At 39.5% G+C, this 20,901-nt stretch overlaps 1 long non-coding RNA gene across 1 annotated transcript in view; it reads right to left on the bottom strand.

Annotated features, from left to right (window-relative positions):
• Nucleotides 1-269: 269 nt before the first annotated feature.
• The window catches only part of LOC131509979 (uncharacterized), a 224,790-nt gene continuing 204,158 nt past the window's right edge, over nucleotides 270-20,901 (bottom strand). The window contains exons 9-11 of the long non-coding RNA XR_009260840.1: nucleotides 5,009-5,063; nucleotides 584-648; nucleotides 270-406 (exon numbers count right to left, since the gene is read on the bottom strand). This is a non-coding gene — a long non-coding RNA (uncharacterized LOC131509979). The remainder of the gene's footprint in view (nucleotides 407-583; nucleotides 649-5,008; nucleotides 5,064-20,901) is intronic.

Here is a 20,901-nt window from a genome sequence, read left to right on the forward strand (position 1 = left end):
ACCGAGACAGAGGCACCCACATAATGAGGGAGGAATAGTAGGAAAAAGGAGGGACCAGTTGGAAGGGAGAAGAAGAGGTAACCTATCATCAGGGTCTCAATTGCCACCGTGTTTCTTTTTGCTTATATTTTAGGTGTTTCATGTATAAATTACATTTGTGTAGCCAATAAGACCCTGTGCTACAATCATTTTAAGGAAGGGCTGAGGATTGGTATGTAAAAATCATGAATCAATTTAATCAATGACTAAGGACCAAGCACTTACCTTCATACTCTCATTTAATCTGAATGACGATCTATGAGGTATCATATGCCCATTCTGTGGATGAGAATACTAAGCCTCAGAAAGGTTATATGAAGTAGACAAACTACAATCCAGAAGAGTAGACATCTGAAGTGTAGCCTCCCTATTTAACCCAAAGTAATAACAGAGTCAGAGGGTTATCCTGTTAACCTGCTAAGTGAACTAAGTGGCGCTTAGGTAGTAAACTGATATTAAATTACATTTTTTCAAGATATGAGGAACACATTACAGTGTGGAGGGGCTATGGACTACTGAGAAACCTGGAAAACAATGAACTTACCTGAAAATACAAAAAACTGGTACAGCAATTACTCCAAAATCAGAAAGTTTCAAGGTGGTACAAGTCTAAGAGGGTAAGAAACAGCAAGCATGAGAGATGACGGGGTGTACTCCACGGTGTGATTCCTGTCTCACCAACAAGACACTTGCTGAAATTATCTCCCCTATCACCTCAGTCTGACAATTCTCATTTAAAGATTTACTCCTTGGCCTACCAAATGCTATTTTTCTATCATCAATTGCCATCACTTTTCTTCAACCCAACTGCAAAAATATGTTATCAGTTACCCATCAGGAGAGAAGGCAGAGTGCTAGCCCTGGTGTGCAAAATTACATAAAGCCAGGTCCCTGGTCCCAAGGATCAAATAGAAAATAACTCAACATACCTGAGTATACTCTTAGTGGAGTCACCAAAGTATTTTAGGAATACATGGAAGGAGTGATCAATTTTGCCTCCCCACCCAGTTTCTTGTTCTGTCACTTTGCACATGCCTAACCTCACTAATGCCATGAAGAGTCCCTCAGTTTCTACTGCTTTCCATCACTGTAGTAGACATAATGCCCCCCCAAATGTCTCCATGCCTTCATTCCTGGAAATTGTGAATATGTTATGTATGTTACATGGCAAAAGGGACTTCACAAGTGTAATTAATGTTACAGATCTTAAAATAAGGACGTTATCCTGAATTATCTGGGTAGGTTCAATCTAATTTAATCACATGAGCCCTTTAAAAAATAATTTTCTTTGGTGAGAGTTAAAGAGATGCAGTAGAAGGAGTAGGCAGAGAGATTTGAGATATAAAGGGCAATGGGATGAGGAACACAGACAGCTGTACTAGGTGAAATAGACTCCCAGCTGGCAGCCAGTGGGAAATTGGGACCTCAGTGCTACAACCATAAGGAATTCAATTCTACCAACAATGTCAATGAGGTTGGAAGTGGATTCTTCCCCAGAGTCTCCAGAAAGAAATGTGGTCCTGCAGACACTTAGATTTTTGTCCTTGTAAGCACCTAAGTGAAGAACCAACTGAGTCATGCTGTACTATACTTCTGATCCATTGAAACTATGAGATAAACTGTTGTTGTTTTAAACCACTAAGTTTTTGGTCTTTTGTTATAGTAGCAATAGAAAACCAATACATTGTCAAAAATGTTCTTCTACCCTTTTCAGACATAACTTATTCTTTAGGTCTTGTTCTAATGCCATGCCATCTGTAAAGCCTTCCCAACCTCCATAGGAAACAAGCTCTCATCCCTCTGAATTCCTGCCACAGCTTGTCTGGACTTTCGTGAGGGCACTTATTTCCCTTCTTTGTACTATTATTAGCTATTTTCATGACTGCCCAAGTAGGTTATGTACTGTGTCTGGTTCAGTTTTGTGTTTCCCACATACCTACTTACATTGGCATAGATGGAATAAACAGTCAAACAGCCATTTGGTATGTCCATATTTAGTATCTCTGGGTGTATGGCACTAGCAGACATTCAAGTCTTTTTGGCTGGCACCCAGAGTAGTGGATATCAGTCCAAGACAATTCATAGTAAGAAGGGCAGTGTTACACAAGTGGAACAGCTCATTAGTGATCAGTTGACACCATTTTATTATCCTATATTGACTTCTTTTTAAATGCAAATTGAATGCTTTAGTGAAAACTAAATTGAAATATTATATTGGAATTAGTCTAGATAAAAGAATATCACAGATTGATGCTGAGACCATCACCTGCACAGCTATAAATTAGTAGTGCATCAAAAGCCAATTCATTGACCCTCAGTTAAACAAAGACAATTTAGTGTTTCAGCAAACCTAGTAATTCATTAAAAGACATAGCAAGTAACTCTATAAATAAAGAGCTAAGGAGTAAAATGTGATACTCATTCTTTAAAATAAAATAACACTTTAATACATGATTTGTGCTTTCTTAGAATTGTCACCCAATTTATTTGAACAGCCGATTAGCAGAGAGGCCAGAACCATCTGTTATGGATACATGATACATTCTTTTTTTTTTTTTTTTTTTTTTTTTTTTTTTTTTTTTTTTTTTCAACATTTTTTATTTATTTTTGGGACAGAGAGAGACAGAGCATGAACGGGGGAGGGGCAGAGAGAGAGGGAGACACAGAATCGGAAACAGGCTCCAGGCTCCGAGCCATCAGCCCAGAGCCCGACGCGGGGCTCGAACTCACGGACCGCGAGATCGTGACCTGGCTGAAGTCGGACGCTTAACCGACTGCGCCACCCAGGCGCCCCAGATACATTCTCTTTTAGAATGCATGATAATACTATATAATTCTAGTGATATTATGGTGAAGGTGTGGAAACAGATGTCAGACATCATACATTTTGGCTAAGCCCACTTTACACTAACATTCATCATACATTACAATTATTAAACAACAGAACTCATCTAACCGCCAAGCCAACTGAGAAATCTCATGTGATTCCACAGTCCTTGACTCCAAGGAGAAATCAAAGCTCCCAGTGGATATATAACCATGAAACATGCAATTACGTGTATGCATTATTATTACTGCTGTAATCGTTTCAAGTGATGCACTCTCTCTAGGTAAAAAAAAAAAATCTATAGGGAAGTCCTGATTTATCTCATCACTACAAGGTGTCCTCCATACTTGAGTAGACTGAAATATTTATCTTTTTGTTAAAAAGGAAGTGCTAATTGGCCAATCTGGTTAAACTCCCTAGAGGGAGAACTGGATGAATGGAAGGTTGTTAAGAGGTGTAAACAGATCAGAAAAGGTAAACCAAACTGTAAATCAAAACCCAAATAATTGTTAGAAAAGAAAGTAATTGATGGAGCCTAAAATGCCATAAACTACATTTTTGCTAACACTGACAGTGATGAGGATGTTGGGAAAATCATCCAGTCCCTGATTCGTGAGAGATCTGATTGCAAACAAGTTTCAGTAAGTGTACTGTAGAGCTTATGGAATGGAGCTGTGTTTCGCCATAGGCTCTAGGGCCTTCCTCATTCATTCAACCAACCAGAAATCTTGAGGGTCTACTGTGGAAACCCACAGTAGTGTGGAGGTGAAAAAGTGAATCAAAAGTAAATCCTGTTCTTAAGGGGTCTGAGCAGAAAATATAATAGGAGTAAAGAGGACAGTGGTTTTCAAACTTTTAGCAAAAGTAATCACACATAGAACTCCACCAGGTAAACAGACAAAATGGCTGAAGTGGAAGGTCAAAGTCCTGGATTCCAGATGATTTAGTATCTCCTGCCGTGGTACAGTGAGACCCTGAATCATGTTGAACTCTACATAGCATCATTTGAAAACAGTCACTGATAGAAATCAAGGTAGAAAGTGACATGGTAGAAAGTGACATGCTCCGAAAAGGAACAAGCAAGGCTCTACAAAAAGACAGAGAAAGTTGGGAGTACTGTGTGTTCATCTGCAGTTCTTGGAATAGTGCTATCCAATAGAACTTTCTGCAATGTTGAATAATGTTCTTTATCACTGCTCTCCAGTAGACAGTCCAATGTAGCTATCAAGTCCTTTAGATGTGGCCAGTATGAATGAGATGAATTTCTAATTTTATTTAATCTTAATAAAATAGTCACATATGCTTAGTGGCTACCATATTGTACAGCAGAGAGAAAGTCTTCATAGAGAAAGTAGCAGGAATTTGGAACTGAGCAGAGTTCAGATATTCAGAGGTGGGCCAAGAAAGGGCATTCCAGGTCAAGGGAACTGAATAAGGAAGACAGGAACATCTTCTCCTAAAAGAAATATTACTTTTCAAAATAATTCATGTAAAATGAATTAGAGTTTTTATCTTTTGGGCCTTTAGTCCCTTCCATCCAATAATATGGAATTGCCATGAATTTGGCTGACACACAAAGGATGTTACTTTCAAGATAATTAAGATAACCACTAAGTCATAGTTTTTGTTAATTTGCTTCAAAGAGAGCAAAAACAGGGAGCAGGGACCAATACCCATCAATACCTCAGGCTTTGATCCTGAGGTAATATTGGGGACATTTGCCCTCTGATTACCAATACTCCATGAGTCTGTGGGCTCACACTCTTTTAATAACATGCACATTAGAAGATGACCTGGAACAAATCATAAAAATTTGCCATAGTTTGAGCCACTTTTATAAATGAGTATGGAATCAACCATACATTTCATTCAAATCATTTCTTTCCCCACCACAGTAAGTATCTTATGTGATTGAAGGACATCTGATCTGATTCAGTTGAGAAGATTCATTTGTGAAAATTGACTACTTTTGCCCAATATGTCAATATAGCACCAGTTTTATAAAATTAAAATTATTCTTAATTTGAGTCCTTTGACAATCAAGATAAACAAACCGCAAATGATGTGGATCAACTAAAAAGTTACAGAAGAAAACCATAGGAAATTTGACTAATTATTTCTTTGTCTTGCAATTATCCTTACCCTGCAAACCCTTAAACCAACACAAGCCTGACGCTCAAGTCCAGCAAGCTCAAGTCTGAAAGGAGAAAGGGAAAAAGAAAGCATTTGTGAATCAACAAAATTCACTTTTACCAAATTGTCAAGGTCTCAAAAACAATAGAATGACCATTTATTTAGAGTTTACAGCAGTCTTGGTACTAAACATTTTGTAAATCATTTCATTTCATTCTCACAGCTCTATGTAGCTTGGATATCATTATTCCCAGTTAACAAATAGAGGAACTGAGGCTTAGGAGAAAGAGTTGAAATCCTGGCCAGCCTGACTCCAAAGGCTGTCTTCTTTACACTATGCAATACTGTGCCCCAGCCACCTCCTTATTTTCTGCTTGATTTTGAAACTACTTCCAGCCTCTGCTTTCAGTATAGGAAGAAAGTATAGCATTGTATTTACTGTATGTGCTGTGCTGTTTTTATTCATTCATTCATTCATTCAACAAATATCTACTGAGTGCCTCCTCTGCCCCAGAACTATTTACTGATTATCAAATTAAGCCCCAGACCCCTTAGAGCATGTTTTAGTGGACAGGGACAAATACTAATAAGCCATCAAAGAAGCATACAAAGAAATAACACAGGGTGGTGTTAAGTGCTATAAATAATGGAGAGGAAAGGTGGACAGCAATAATGTAAGACAGAGTGGCTGGGATGGATCTACTTAAGGCAGGGAGTCCAAAGGACTCTCTGAGATCATATACAGAACTTTGATTTTAGATCTAAAATCTAAAACATGAGAGAAAATATTCCAAACAGAGAAGTAGCATGTTCAAAAGCCCTGGGGTGACCAGTGTGGCAGGGGTGTGGAAAACAAGAGTATGAGATACATTCAGACTGGTAAACAGGAATCATGCAGGCAATTTGTTTAGAGTCTAGTCTATGTGCAGCAGGAAGCCATTGGAAGATTTTAAGCACTAGGGTCATATGATACAATCTATATTTCTAAAAGGTCACTTTGGCTGTAATGTGGAGAAAAGACTGTAAGGGGCATATGTAAAAGCAGTTGCCCAGTTAGGGACCATGTGTTTGAAAGTATAAATGGAGATTAGCAGATAGATTCACAGAGTATTTTGGAGGCAGAGCTGAGAGACTTGTGGGCTGGACTGAGGGGTGGGAAAGGCATAGGGGAACGGAAAGGGATGAAGGATGACTCTAAGCTATGGGCCTGAATAGCTAATGAATGGACGGGGTACATGTTGTTGAAATGAGAAAGGCTACAAGAAGAGAGGTTTGGGAGTTTGGTGAGAAGGAGGAGGGATGAAGACAGAGAAAAGAAAGATTCAAGGGTGTGTTTGCACAACTAGCCCACCATCTTATTGAATCTTCAGAGCAACCCTATAGATATTCCTATTGCTCACATGAGGAAATTGAAATTCAAGCAAGTTAAGTAAAGTGCCCATGGACACTCAGCAAGGAAGTGTCAGGACTGTGCTTCAGGCCAAGGTGTCTGATTCTAGAGTCCACACATACACATTCTACACACCACTACCACCTGCTACGGAAAGACCAATGTTTTGGTATCAGTTTTGTCTCAATAAGCTTCTCTTTCCTTATTTATAAAATGAGGCAAATAATACTCACTGCATTAGAGTTGAAAGAATCAGGGTGCCTAAGTGGCTTAGTTGGTTGAGCATCTGACTCTTGATTTTGGCTCTAGTCATGATCTCTCTGTCGTGAGATCAAGCACCGTGTCAGGCTCTACGCTGAGCATTTAACCTGTTTAGGATTCTCTTCCTCCCTCTGTCTCTGCCCTTCGCCCCTGCTTGTATGTGTGCAGGCACACTTGCACACTCGCTCTCTCTCAAAAAAAAGAAAAAAAAAGAGTTGTAAGAATCAAGGTGATTAAATGAGGAATCCTCCCTGCACTGTAGAGTTTTTTGTAAGAATAAAATATATTTGCAGGCATTGAATCCTGGCATATATTCTTGGTTTTGTTAACTCTGAGTAATCTGGTCTTGACCATGGCCATATCCTGGTGTGGTAGATTCCTGCTGCCTTATTTAGCTTCCAGTCAAAAAGCTTTCCAGGAGCCCTGAAAGGGACTCACAGATTCTATCCCAAGTCTGGGACAGTGCCCTCCTCTCAAACATCCCTAGAGAACTTTGAGATTCTCCATGCCTTCAAGGGTGCCTTTTGTAATTTGCCTTCAGAAAATGATGTGTCATGCTGAGCCTGGGGTTGAAATTTCTACACAAATAGATATGTTGTCATATATACAGTGGTTGTGACTTATGTCATCTGCAGGAAACCTTCTCATGCCACTTAACACACCGTGGGAGACACTTAGCCCGCAGCTGACAGAGTCCTTGACAACTGCCTGGCCACTGTCCCTTTGAGCTAGAAGTGAGAGGGAAAAAAGGAGAAAGAGAGAAGGAGAGAGAAGGCCACCATCTGTGAGCTCCTACTGGGTCCTAGGCAATGGAGTATTTTTACTCATATTTTCCCCTTCAGCCCTTATAAAAATTTTGGGAGGCAACAATTAAATATTCTCATTTAACAAACAGAGATCCTAAAGCTCAGAATGTTCACTTAACTTGCCAAATTCACACAGCAGACAAGAAGCAGTCAAAATCCTGCCCAACATATACTTGACTCTAAAATATAGTGTTTTTCCCCCTGAGGCCATAACGCTAAAGTATAGAATCATAAGTAGAAGAAGGCAGAAAGGAGAACAAAATGTCCTCTTAGAGTGTACACTAAGAATCCTATTGAAAATACGAAGCCACAAGTCCAGGGTGACTGAAAATTAATTTGATTTTCAGCTCAGGATGTCAGGAAAAAAAATCTAGGTTTGGTTATTGTATGTGGAATGTAGGTTATCAAACTATAATGAAAAACATCAGCTGTATTTAACCAGCCAGGTTTTTATTTCCCAAGGCCATGATAAAGAAGGTGACTGAAATTTAGTTTGCATAATTGTAAAGAAACCATGTTAGCAAAAGAAGGAAGGCAGCTGAATCCACTGCTAAAAGAATCAATTCTTCTATCCAAATGAGAATGCCAGGTGAAAAATGGGGATTTACGTGGCTACCTTTCATCAGGATGATTTGATTTATGTAAGTAAATTCTATACCTTTCCAGCTCCTAAATCCAGAGTGGTGCAGTTAGGCTGATGCATATCAGGTCTGACTCACTTTCTCATTCCAAGTTGATAATTTAAATGCTTACATTAAAGTTTCTATGTTAACTTTCAGGGTTTTAAAAATGAAGCAAGTTTCTGTTCTCCACCAGACTCAGAAGCAACAGGAATTAATGTGATATTGTCTTTAACGAAATGCAGTAGGGACCTGTGATTCATGTTGGTTCCCAATCCTTTCCTTCTCTTTAAAATGCCATAAAATGAAAAATACAACAGCTGTTTCATATTAAAGAGAAATGCAAATGTGCATTAATGCAGCTTCAGAAATATTTTACATGTTCAGAGAATTTATTATTTATAGGAATGGAATCAATCTACATTTTTCCCATTTAATAAAATGGCACTTATTTCAATGGCTTTGCCAGCTATTTAAGTCAAATACACAAAAAAGAAATGGTCTAAGGATCTAAGATATTTTTCTTGTCCCTAAAAGTATAGAATAAACAACGAAAAATGTCTGATGCCATTTGCCCGCCAAAGATACGAAAGCACCACATGCTCCTTATACCTAGGTTAGTAGACAAACTAGTTTCAGTTGCACATTAAATCATTTCATCAGAAGAGTCAATTGTTCAGGCTTCAACTTTCCAACCAGTATAACAGCCCGCTTCCATGGTTTTACTGGGTAATTTTAATCAGTCACTGTGTATACATTGGAAACCCAACAGCTGTGCACTTGGACGACCTTATTATCATTAGTGGCAAATTGGTTGTTGAGCAGGGAATTTTTCATCAGGAAAGACTACGTGATTTCATAAACTTAGGAATAGCCAGGTTCTATTTTTTTTTTTTCGGACTATAATTTACAACTTAGGAAATGAGCACATTTAGAGTGAAATTCACACTTTAATGAAGAGGGATATATCTGAAATTTCTTTCTAACACATCTTCCATATTCCTTTATTCTTTCCCAGGGAATAAGAGAATTGTCATCATTTAGAAATTTTCCCAGTGAATGAAAGGGAGGAGTGTTCCATGACTTTTGCTTTTGGAATTGAAAGTATCGAAAGTGGCCTCTTGGTGGTCAGGGGATCAAAAATTCTCTGAGATCATGGGGAAATAACTCAATAATCACCCCTAAAAGGAGATCTTTCCATCCCTATGGTGGATGATGCACATTTTTGGTACTAAGAAAAGCCAAATAACCTGCTGGAGACACAATCACTCACAAGAGCATATTTCAGACAGGTCAGTGGATATTAATTTTATAGTCCTGGTACAGCCCAGATGGTACTTTTTTATCAGGCATTCCAAAACTCCATACATTAGAACAGAACTACCATTATTTTCGTCCCTCAGAGTTTAAAATTTTCTTTATTACCTTTAATTTAATATTAAGAGCCAAGCTCTTATCTTTTAAAAAATTCTCCTAGTGGGAGGATTCACTGCTCTTTCTTCTGCAAGGGTAACTTCTCCAGAGAAAGCAGTAGTTTTGTCATAATTAGTCCCTTAACTTTTCAATAATCACTGAAAGCTCATTCTCCTCGTTGTTAGCCGCCATGTGATATGTAGATCAATTTCTGTGTAATTCCACAGTAGTGTTGCCAAGTGGAATGATGACCTCATAGATATTAAAGATGGTCTGTAGATGTGCAGCTAAGGAAAGAGAGAGTAGTACAAAATGCACAAACTTCTTCTTTTTTGCATGGCTCATGGGAGTAATTTCCACATTTATTACACCAGCCTTCATTCTCTGTGGTGTATTTGGCCTTGCCTCTTGTGGGTGTCCCTGGGCAAAATTGTGAAGGGTGTGAAATAAGATTTCAGCCTTCTCCTACTGTTCCTGTTTGACTCCCTTTCTCTTTCTTCATCCCCCAACTCACCCCCAACATGACCCTACAGAAACTAAGGCCAGTTGTATGGGTAATTTTAATCAGTCACTGTGTGTACATTGGAAAATCTGTGTGTACACTGTGTGTACATTGTACAAAGAGGATGTAGTAGGTACTGTGGTGCTTTGCCTGGCCAGAGAGCAACACTGTGGCTGCTCTCAAAGGCTGACACCCATCCCTCATCAGCTGGAAATGTTGGCTAATAAAGGCTCCTGGAAGTATTCCTCATTGGGATATTCCCTCAGCCTCAGGGAACTACCTCACCCAAGTTTATGCCCATTCCCAGGGAGCAATCCACAGTCAATGACTGGCTATAAATATCGGGTTCCTTGGCCTCAAGGGGGACAACTCTGAAAGGCCATCTCAGCCCTAGAGCCCCTGTAGGGTTGGTTGACGTCTCTGCTGCAACCTCACTGCATATCAGCTTCTCTTTCTGCCCAATGCTGCCATCCTTGCCTCCTCACAGGTGTATCTCCTGAGAGCACTTCCCAATAAACTTTCTGCACCTAACTTTTCATCTTTAAGTATGTTTCCAGTGAACCCAATCTAAGATGGGGGGTTATCCAAAGTAGTCTGAGACTGCTATGTCTTAAGGAAGTATAGCCAAATTATTCCCCAAGAGGCAAGAGTTACAACCAGGAAGACAAAGTGGGTTACATCCAAAAGGTAAACTCCAGACTTAACTCAATAATCTAAAGTAAAATTAAATGAGGTTTAAGATATGGGTAGAATTAATTGTTTTAGAGAAAATTTCAAGAGCAAACAGAATACAATATTTTGCATCTGAATCTGTCACGTCTGCTTAAATGAGCTGGTCCCCCACGGCATTTTCTGATTTCTCAGAACACTCAACTAAAATGCACTCTGATAAACCTCCAATCTGAGGCTCCGATAGTGCAACCAAACTAGTCATAACTGTGTCTACTGTCTACACCAGAGAATGGGATGTTGCAAACATACTACTACCCACCACCCCTCTTCAGAGTTCCATTTGAAATTCCAAGGCTGAGTAGCCATTCTGTCTCTTATCTCTGTATCTCACCCCTCTGCCTCTCTCATCACTGTTGTCCATTGTCCTGGCCATGAGTCAGATCCTCTGGGCAGCTGTCATTCCCCAGAGATCTCCAGAAGTTCAGTCCATTGCCAAGAAGCTACCTTAAATTCTCAATGACATTTATTGTACATGAAGATAGGGCTTTTTTTATATAAGTTTGTTTTTTAAATATGGACATATTTTTCTCCCAGGCACTTTTTTTTCTTGCCCTCATCAGGAAGGAGAGCCAATATTTTCCTGCCTCCTTCCAAGGCCAAAAACAACTTTTACTTCTCTACCTCTGAGTTATAATGGCTAATATTGACTGGGCACCCACTGTGAGCTTGGCACTTTTCTGAGAGCTTTAATGCTTTATCTTGTGTAATATTGATAATGACCTTGTGGAAGTTATTATTGCTATCATCTCTATTTTGCAAATGAAGAAACAAAGGTATGAACCTAACTTTCCCAGGGCCACACAAACAGAAAGTGGTGGAGCCAGGATTCAAACCCAGCTGGTGCTCTTAACTGATAAGCTCTTCCGCTTTGCCCCATTCCCAGCATCCACCAACATCCACTTCATACTCTTCCATATGTTGAAAATTTCCTTTCCACTCTGAACACTGCCATCCATTCTTGTAATAACAATAGCCTCCATAATGACCACCACCAAAGCCCTCGCCTCCCAGTTTCTTGCCCCTCATCTATTTCAAAGGTATTCACTGTGGACCTGACATAAGTGACTCTCAGGATCATACTCTTTTCAAACCTCTAAGTCTGAAATTTCCCTCTGACCACCACCTTACATCCTCTGCTCTGCTTCTTCATTCTTTCTATACTGCTCTCTGGCATCACTCCTTTCTCTCCTGGTATGACACACCCCCTCCCTCAATCTTCAGCTTTAGTTCCTTCCCTGATGAGCCCCTGTTCCCTGTTTTCCTGTCAATCACTCTTTTATCAGCACGTGAAACTTCCTCACCTTCCTTTCATTGCACTTACCATGCTAATCTCCAATCCTACATTTTTCTGTTGTTATTGTTGTTGTTTCCCAGTGACTTCCCTCTGAGTAAGGTATAAAATCCAAATTCCTAAGCAAGACCTTGAAGGCATTACAGGATCTTCCTCAACATGCTGATCTCCCACCACTGCTCTCCCCCAAGATTCAGTCAGTATCCTGTCAGCACTGAGCGTCGGTTTTCAAATATGCCATGTCTCTCTACAGCTCCCTGTCAGACATCTTCCTCCCTGTTCCCCTTCTGGAAAAAAGCAACAGGATCAGATGATTTCTTAGATGGAGGACTGGGGGAAGGAGGAGGAAGAGGGGTGGAGATGGCAGTAGAGGAACAAATGGAAGATGACCTAGAAATGTTTGCCCTAAGTTACTGCAAAAATCAGAGTGCCATTATACTGAAGGAGTACCCTGGAGGAGGGAAAGCAGATAATATAAAGGGTCAAACTTGGCTTTGTCAGACCAGAGCTATTGATGAAACACTCATGTAAGAATATCATGAAAATCATAACTCATAATTAAATGTTGATGCCTCCAACTATTATCTAAATTTCACTATGATGATGTGCTAATGATTAGGCATGAGATATAATTTATATGGTTTAGCAAAGCAAATATTTTGGGAACATTATAAAATATTACTGCCATTTTGAGAGCTGATAAAATGAAGAAATCAAAAGAACTTACCTATATAGCTGTGAGCTACTTAGAAATATGACAAAAATCCTTGTCTAAAATAAATGTAAAAATGAATGTTAGTTATCTCACATTTTACTAATAATTTATGAGATGTACTTCCAAGCACTTGTCATATTACCAGGAAATTTATATACTGATTATTATAATGAACTTAGCCATTAGGGCTAATACTGTATTATATATTAAAACCAAATTTACCTGAGTAATTAATTTTAGATACTTTTAAAAGTACATTTATGTATATTGTCTCATTTAATTATCCATCACTTCTCTTTAAAATGACTTCAAGATCTTAGCTTTAGACTTTGTATATTTTGAAATTTTTATTCTTCTACAGAAAATGACAGAAGTAAAAAGAAAAAAGAGAAGAACAAAGAGCAGCCAACAAAGTGGAAACATACTCTTTATGCCATAGAAACCAGGAACCACATAGTCTTTTGCTTATTGCAAGAACTTAGGCTTTACCATATATCTACTTTTATCATGAAAAAAACAAAACTTTTCCTACAGGAACTAAAGTGTTTTTTAAGTGCTATGTGGATTCTTTTATAATAGAACCTTGGGAAACAGGATGCTAGCCATTCCTGCAGAAACAAGGACCACTTAATACTAAAGGCTCACATCATGACACAGTAATTGGGCTAAGTTCAGGGGAACCAGAGAGCAAACACATTGCTCATGAAATCACATAGACTGCATAAGAGTCAATATTTCATAAAGTTAATGACAGTGATATTGGAAAGTTGCTCAATCACGTACTACATCAATTGACAAGTGAAGACATAATAAAGCTAGACCTACTAACAAAAGAAGGAAAAGCTTACAAGCATGGAGAGAGAAAAGGCACATCGGAAGAGAACATATGAATGTCAAATGATCAAGAGAGACCTTTGAGGACACTGATGCAGTACATTTTTGTGCTGCAAAACTCAAGTATAAAATAAAGGCTGTCAATCATGCTATCATATCATTTTGCTACATAAAAATATTGACACCAGATTTAATCTCAGTAAATACTAATTAGTACTATTATTATTATTATTGTCATTATTATCAGCGGTCATTAGGGTAATGGGGGAAGGAGGTCCATTTTGACTCTTCAGCAGAGAGGGCACCCCAGGAATAAATCCTGAGACCTCACTGTCCCATTCTCAGATCTCCTGCTGGCGCTGCCCCTTGGCTGAACTCAATCTGAAACCATAGGAATACATAGAAATCAGCTTCCTCATTCCCAGAGCCAAGTAGACAAGGGAAGACAGTGGATGTAGGGGACAAAAAGAATATGTCCAACACACATGACCACATGCACCTACATGCACATGTGTATATACACACAACCTGGGTTCTATTAGGCCAGACTCCAAAGTTATCAAGCTACTTAAATTTATTTGAACAACAAAGTCATTTTGAGAGCTTGCTCTGTGCCCAGTATAGTTCTAGGTGCTGGAGTCACTGCCATGAACAAGACTGACAAAGTCCCCATCATGGCTACCTATGACTTTCATGGACTCCTTCAACCATAAAAATATTAGGGGCATATGGTTAGCTCAGTGGGTTAGGCGTCCAACTTCAGCTCAGGTCATGATCTCATGGTCCATGAGTTCGAGCCCCAGGTCAGGCTCTGTGCTGACAGCTTAGCGCCTGGAGCCTCACAGAGGCTGGAGCCTGGTTTGGATTCTGTGTCTCCTTCTCTTTCTCTCTCTCTCTTTGCCCCTCTGCCACTCGTGCTTGCTTTCCCTGTCTCTCTCTCTCAAACTGACAATAAATTTTTTTTAATATTAAAAATTGTATTTTATGACTATATTTAAAAACAAATTTAATCCAGCCTGGATTCCTTATTTCATATTCATTGGAGTTATTATGCCCATTTCCCCTAATTTTTAAAGAAATTAAAACATTTTCATGGGCCCCAAAAGTATCACTGGTTCAAGGCACTGTGCCTACTGTATCCAGTGGATAAGCTGGCCAGCCCTGGTCTCTGCTACTGTGGAAATTACATTCTAGTGGGGGTGACAATAACAAAAAAGTTGCAAATAAAGCAAGGTGAAAATATCAGAAAATGGAAGTGAAGACAATTGAACAGGATTTCTTAGAAAGTGACCAGGGAAATGGGGATGTACAGAGTGTCTGTAACATGCTCTCTGAGGGTAACATACTTGAAATGAGAAACCCCCAGTGATTAGAAGGGATCAGACTCCTGAAAGTCTACAGGACCTGAAGGAAGAGCAGGTGATGTAAAGGCCTTCAGGCGAAAAAGAGATTGGTGTATTTGAGAAGAGTAAGAAGGCCAGTGAAGCTAAAGCATATTAGAAGATGGGAAGGGAGGGGGGCGCCTGCGTGGCCCAGTAGATTGAGTGTCTGACTCTTGATTTCAGCTCAGGTCATGATCCTAGGATCACGGGATCTAGCCCCATATCAGACATAGAGACTACTTGGAATTCCCTCTCCCCTCCTCTTTCTCCTCCTCCTCCTCCTCCTTCCCTGCTCACTTGCTCTCTCTCTCTCTCAAATAAAATTAAAATTAAAAAAAGAAGATGGGAAGAAGGACAAAATGAAGGAAGTAGGCAGGGGTCAGGTCATACAAAGCTTTATAGGTCATACAAAACCCATACAAATTTGGGCTTTAAGCTGAGGAGTTACATGGCTTGATTTGGAGAATGGATTATAGGGAGAAGCAGAGAGACTGCTGGCTACTGCAGGTCACCCAGGTGAGAGAAGATTCTGTTTGGCATCAGGAATAGGAGTGGAGATGTAAAAAGGATAATGGATGTAAGATGTCCTTGAAACTTAGAGTCAAGAGTACTCTTAATTAATTCAGGGAGTGAAGAGCAAAGAGAGGAATCAAGGATGACCTGGGGTGGGGGCGGGGTGGTGGTGGTTCGCTTGAGAACCTGTGGGATGGGGTGTCATTCACTAGCACTGGTTTCTATAAGCCCTGCCAGTCCAGTTATATGAGTAACTAATAACATAGATCACAACAACACAATATGTTGCAAAACACAGATTTACAATGCTGTGATCCTTGTATACCTTTTCAGGAGCATGTTTGTCATGGGAGTACACCAAATTTATGAATTCATGTTGTTATTTCCAGCGACATGGAAATAACTGCTTTGGCCACTATACTGCTTGCCGCAACTCTGCCAACCAGTGTTATCAAGGAAACCTTGCGTCTTGCTTCCTTATCTTGCCTTTTAACCAACTGTGGGTATTTGGCTAGCCAACACTTGCCTTTTGGACAGAACTGTCCCTCTAGAAGGACCTACCTAGTTCAAGGTTAGTTGCCTCATTTTGTCCTCAAATAGTCTTCTGGCCTGTCACACTGAATTTCTTTTCTGTGTTCTGATAAGAATTACCATTTGGATTTGGAATCTTTCTTTGTTCACTCATGGACATATCAAGGCATTTGAATTTTCATACAACTAGATTACCAATTCATTAAGGTATAATAAACCCAAGTTTATTTTTTATTCCTCTTGTCTTCTCATTCTCTAAACTTTCTCTGGGTTACCCCATGGATTCATTCATTCTACAAATATTGAGCACTGTTTAGATGTAATGACAACAAAAATAAGAGCTAGTATTCATATGGTGCTCACTGTGTGTTGCCAGCATTCATTTCATCTTCAAGATGATCCTCTAAGATAGATACTATAATTATCTCTATGCTAACCATGAAAAATCTCAGGGTTAAGGTATACTAAGGAACTTCACCAAGGTCATACGGCTAGCACCGTGTGGAATGAAGATTCAAACCCAGATAATGGGACTCCAGTGTCCATGTGTTACAACAACCCTCTAAACTGTCTCCTCATTCATTAGTTTTGATCATGCATCTGAATTACAGACTCAAATATCCAATTTCTTAATTTCTATTTGGATGACCCACAGGAAACTAAAACTCAAAATATTTAAAGCTTATTTTTCCCCCTACAGATGTTCCTCTCCCTCAAACACCTCAATAAATGGTGTTTTGTCTACCCAGTTGAGCAAGCTAGAAACCTTGGTGTCATTATTAATTTTGCCCCAGCAAATTTCATCCCCAGCCAGCATCCAATCACTGACAATGTCCTGTCTCTTTTACCCTTTTAGTGTCTTTCAAATGTATTCATTTCCCTATCCTCACCATTCTAATTTCATTCTAGTTCTCACTCTTTGCTACCTCATTTTATTGCAGTAACCTCTGTGTGGTCTGTGCTAATAGCAAAGGTCCATATCTGTGCTGAAAAAGACTCTCAGACCATAATCAGAAGCAATGGAACTAGTGTTGTGGTTGATTGGTGATACCAGTGTTGTGGCTGATTGGTGATGTCTGTTATGGGAACAATGGGCATGTGGTGGCACTAGGTTCTAGGACTTGCCAGCTTTGGCCTAGTGTTCTAACACAATACTTAATATATGGATGGTGCATAATAAATGATGCAGAATGAATGAAAAATCAATATGAATGTCTTATTGTCTCTGAGACACTAAGCACAAGTTAGTCAACAGGTATATATTGGGATGAATGCTCTTTGTTGCTAATGAAAATAATAGATTATTTCATTTCTACCAATCCAATCTAACAGTTTTCAAAAACTACTTCTTGTTTTTTGCCATAGTCTGCCATAGTCATGCCATAGTTAATGCATGAAAAGTCTCTTGAGTTTCTCTCTCATGTCCACCTATTATTCCCTCCCATATACCACCATATACCCTATCACAGCTATAGGTAGCTTATTTTAAATTTTGACCATCTACCCAAACTCTATGCATCCATTTTTATTATTTGTCCTCAATAATATAGCTGTTCCACTTGTTAATGGGAACATGTAACACAGGAAGAACAAGTGACATGTAGAAATCCCAGTCTCTTGGTCCTTTAGGAGTTTAGATAGGACCTTTAGAAAGTCACAGACTTTCACCTTGATTTGGAGACTAATGTTTTCTTGGCTATCATGGTCTAACCATTAACCTCTTAAATTACATTCTGACCTTTTTATTAGGGTTTCTTTCTCTTTGTCTATCATTCTACTCCCTAAACATGTCAGATATTTCCCCTGCATATGATGAATACTTTATATTTAGCTGACTGCTTTATTTTTGCTCAGGCAAATCGAGCTTTTTATATTAAATTGTTTGGTAGATATAAAAAAAGGTGTTATTTTTATTCTGCATCCTTGTTCTTGATACAGTCAACAAGCACAGGCACTAATTCTCATTTAATTTATAAAGGTTACAATGGTTTGTTGGGCTCCCTCCCTCAAGATTCAAGAAGCTTACTAATAATGCAGAACTGCTGAACCGTAACATCTATTGGTCTGTAAAACTAAAGACATTTTAACATTTGCAGGACTCCAGTCTGCTGCAATTAATTCTGATCAGATGTCCACAGTCCAGAGTTATTATTAGCTGGAGGATGTCAGAAAGTGCTGGCCATTTTGAAGGTGAGTCTTTGCAAGTGCACTTTGTTGTTGCCAAATAATAAGGAGTTAATGTTCAAGTTTATATAAAAGATTGTGAATAGATAGGAAAAAGTGTGTCCGCAATTAGTCAATTTTTCGCTGTTCTGGCTTTTCTTTTGCAGCAGAAACCCAACCTGCTTATATAATTCATATATGTCAAATAGCATAAGTGTTCTCAAGTTATAACTAACTCAGCTAGCTGAAAGGGAGCTTCAGATATTCAGGGAAAGGGAATGCATAAGCAAAGAATTAAATGTCTCTAAATCTCTTTCTAACCAGGACATTGGAATCATGAGTAGCATCAGAAATGAGGTGTCAGGGCCAGAAATTTCAGGCCGGGTCTTCTCCCTCAAGTTTCTGGTACAGAGTAGCCCAGAGATGAGAGGGAGATTGAGTCCAATGACCAAGTACTGAAAATCAGGCAGAAGTTTCGAATGGGACCATGTAGTGTCAGGCAGGTAAGGGACAACCACAGAAGCCACTGGATATTATCAAGCCAGTGGTCAGAGACATACAAGTCACAAAATGCCACCAAGAATTATCAAACCTAGTCTACGCAGGGAAACTTAGTAGTTGAAGTAGCATATACAAAGCTGATTTCAATACCAACTTGTTAGGAAGCATATGGACTGGTATGGAGACAGTGGTGAGCACAAAACAGCTACCGAAGAGCCACATGGGTCAAAAGGAAGCACATGGAATAATGAAGAGCACAGCATTAGAATCACACCATCCTGGATTCAGTTCTGAGCCTGGCACTAACTCTCTACATAAACCTAGGCCAAAACAAAGCAAAGCAGAAAACCAACCTGGAGCTAATCTCATGAGGTTGTTGTACAGTTTAAATGAGAGATGTGGGAAATATATATATATAAAGAAATATATAAAGATTTTATGTATCTATAATGGTTTGTGTAGCAGGCACCAAGTACGCATTAACTGATAGGTAGCAATAGTAGCAGCTGCAACCATGATATAAGGAATATGATTTGTAATGAAGTAGAAACATCAATGAAGCATCATTGGCAGCACACAGGCAGGAGAAACATATTTAAACTAGAAAATCTATAATGATATTTCATAATATCCAGTCTTCCCTGTCTCAGTAAATGCTAAATCCATTTGCACAGGCCAAAAATCTCAGTATTATCTTTGGCTTTTCTTTCTGTCATACCTCAGGCTCAACCATCAGCAAGTCCTGCTGGCTCTGTCTTCAAATGCATTTAGAATTCATCCACTTGCTCCCTACTTCCCCCACTACCCACCTCCTTCAAACACCATCTCTCATCTGGATTCTTCAGTGGCCCCCAAGCTGGTCTCCCTGCTTCTGCCCTTTCCTCCAATCATCTGCTCTCAAAGCAGCAGTGACAAGGGTCCTTTTGAAATGATATATCGGGCCTCCTGGGTGCCTCAGTCTGTTAAGCATCTGACTCTTGATTTCAGCTCAGGTCATGATCTCATGGTCATGATATTGAGCCCCATGTTGGATTCTTTTGCTGATAGCAAGGAGCCTGTGTTTGGTATTCTCTCTCTCTCTCTCTCTCTCTCTCTCTCTCTCTCTTCTCTGCCCCTGCTTATACTCTTTCTCAAAATAAATAAACTTTAAGATAGATGATAGATAGATAGATAGATAGATAGATAGACAGATAAATGATAGAATGTTAGCTCACATTCTCCACTGCTCAGAATCTTCCAAAGGTGTCCCTGTATTACAAAGAATAAAACTCTAGGTCCTTATGGTGCCTGCCAGACCCTCACGATTTGGTCTCTTGCTCTGTGTCTGTCCATATTCCCCATCACTCTCCTCCTCTCTAATTCTGTTCCTGACATGCTAATTTTCATGTTTCTCGATCATATCAGCATGCTCCTGCCTCAGTCCTTTGCATTTTCTGTTTGTGTTAGTTTGGGCCCTCCAAGAAGCAGATGCCAAGATGAAATTAGCAATGCAAGAAATGTATTGAGGGGAAATGTGGGCAAAGGATAAAGGAATGGGTGGGGAGAAGATGGAAAGGGCCTTTGACCACAGTGCCGATCTGACACCTATAATGGGGAGGGTAAGGAAAGAGGATTGCATAGGTAGGTTTCACACTGCAGTGCAGTCCTAATGGGGGTTCTGGCAGGCCAGTGGGGTGTCTATGAGCCACCGTTGCCTGTGGGAGGTGGAATAGTCCTGAATTAGAACCCCATCTGCTCAGTTACTAGCTAGGGGAGAGACTTGGGGAAGTATGGCCTCCATGTGAATGTGGTGGTGGGTCCAGAGGGTGGCAGCAAGACTGTATTTAACTACATTCCCCAGCAGGGGACCTATGTCCACCACACTGCTCCCTCTACCTAGAATGATTTTCTACCAGATAGCAGCATGGTGACCTCCTTACTTCCTTTAGGTCTCTGTTCAAATATTGCCTTATCAGTGAGGCTCCCCTGACTACCCAAATAAAGCAATACCCCCACCCTGCCACTCCCTAGCCAACTAACCCTGGTTTATTTTTCTCCATAGTGTGTCTCTCCATCTGACATATTATATATTATATAATAACTTGTTTGTTTTCTCTCCTCCTACTAGAATGTAAGCTTCAAGAAGGCATAAATTTGTTTTGTTTACTGCCATATTCCCAGCATTTAGAATAACACAAACAATATATGATACATAGAATTTGGCCAATACATATGCTTTTAATAAATGAATTTTAAAAGACACAGGTTA

Source organism: Neofelis nebulosa, chromosome 4, assembly GCF_028018385.1.
Source record: "Neofelis nebulosa isolate mNeoNeb1 chromosome 4, mNeoNeb1.pri, whole genome shotgun sequence".
In the NCBI taxonomy this organism is placed as follows: Eukaryota; Metazoa; Chordata; class Mammalia; order Carnivora; family Felidae; genus Neofelis; species Neofelis nebulosa.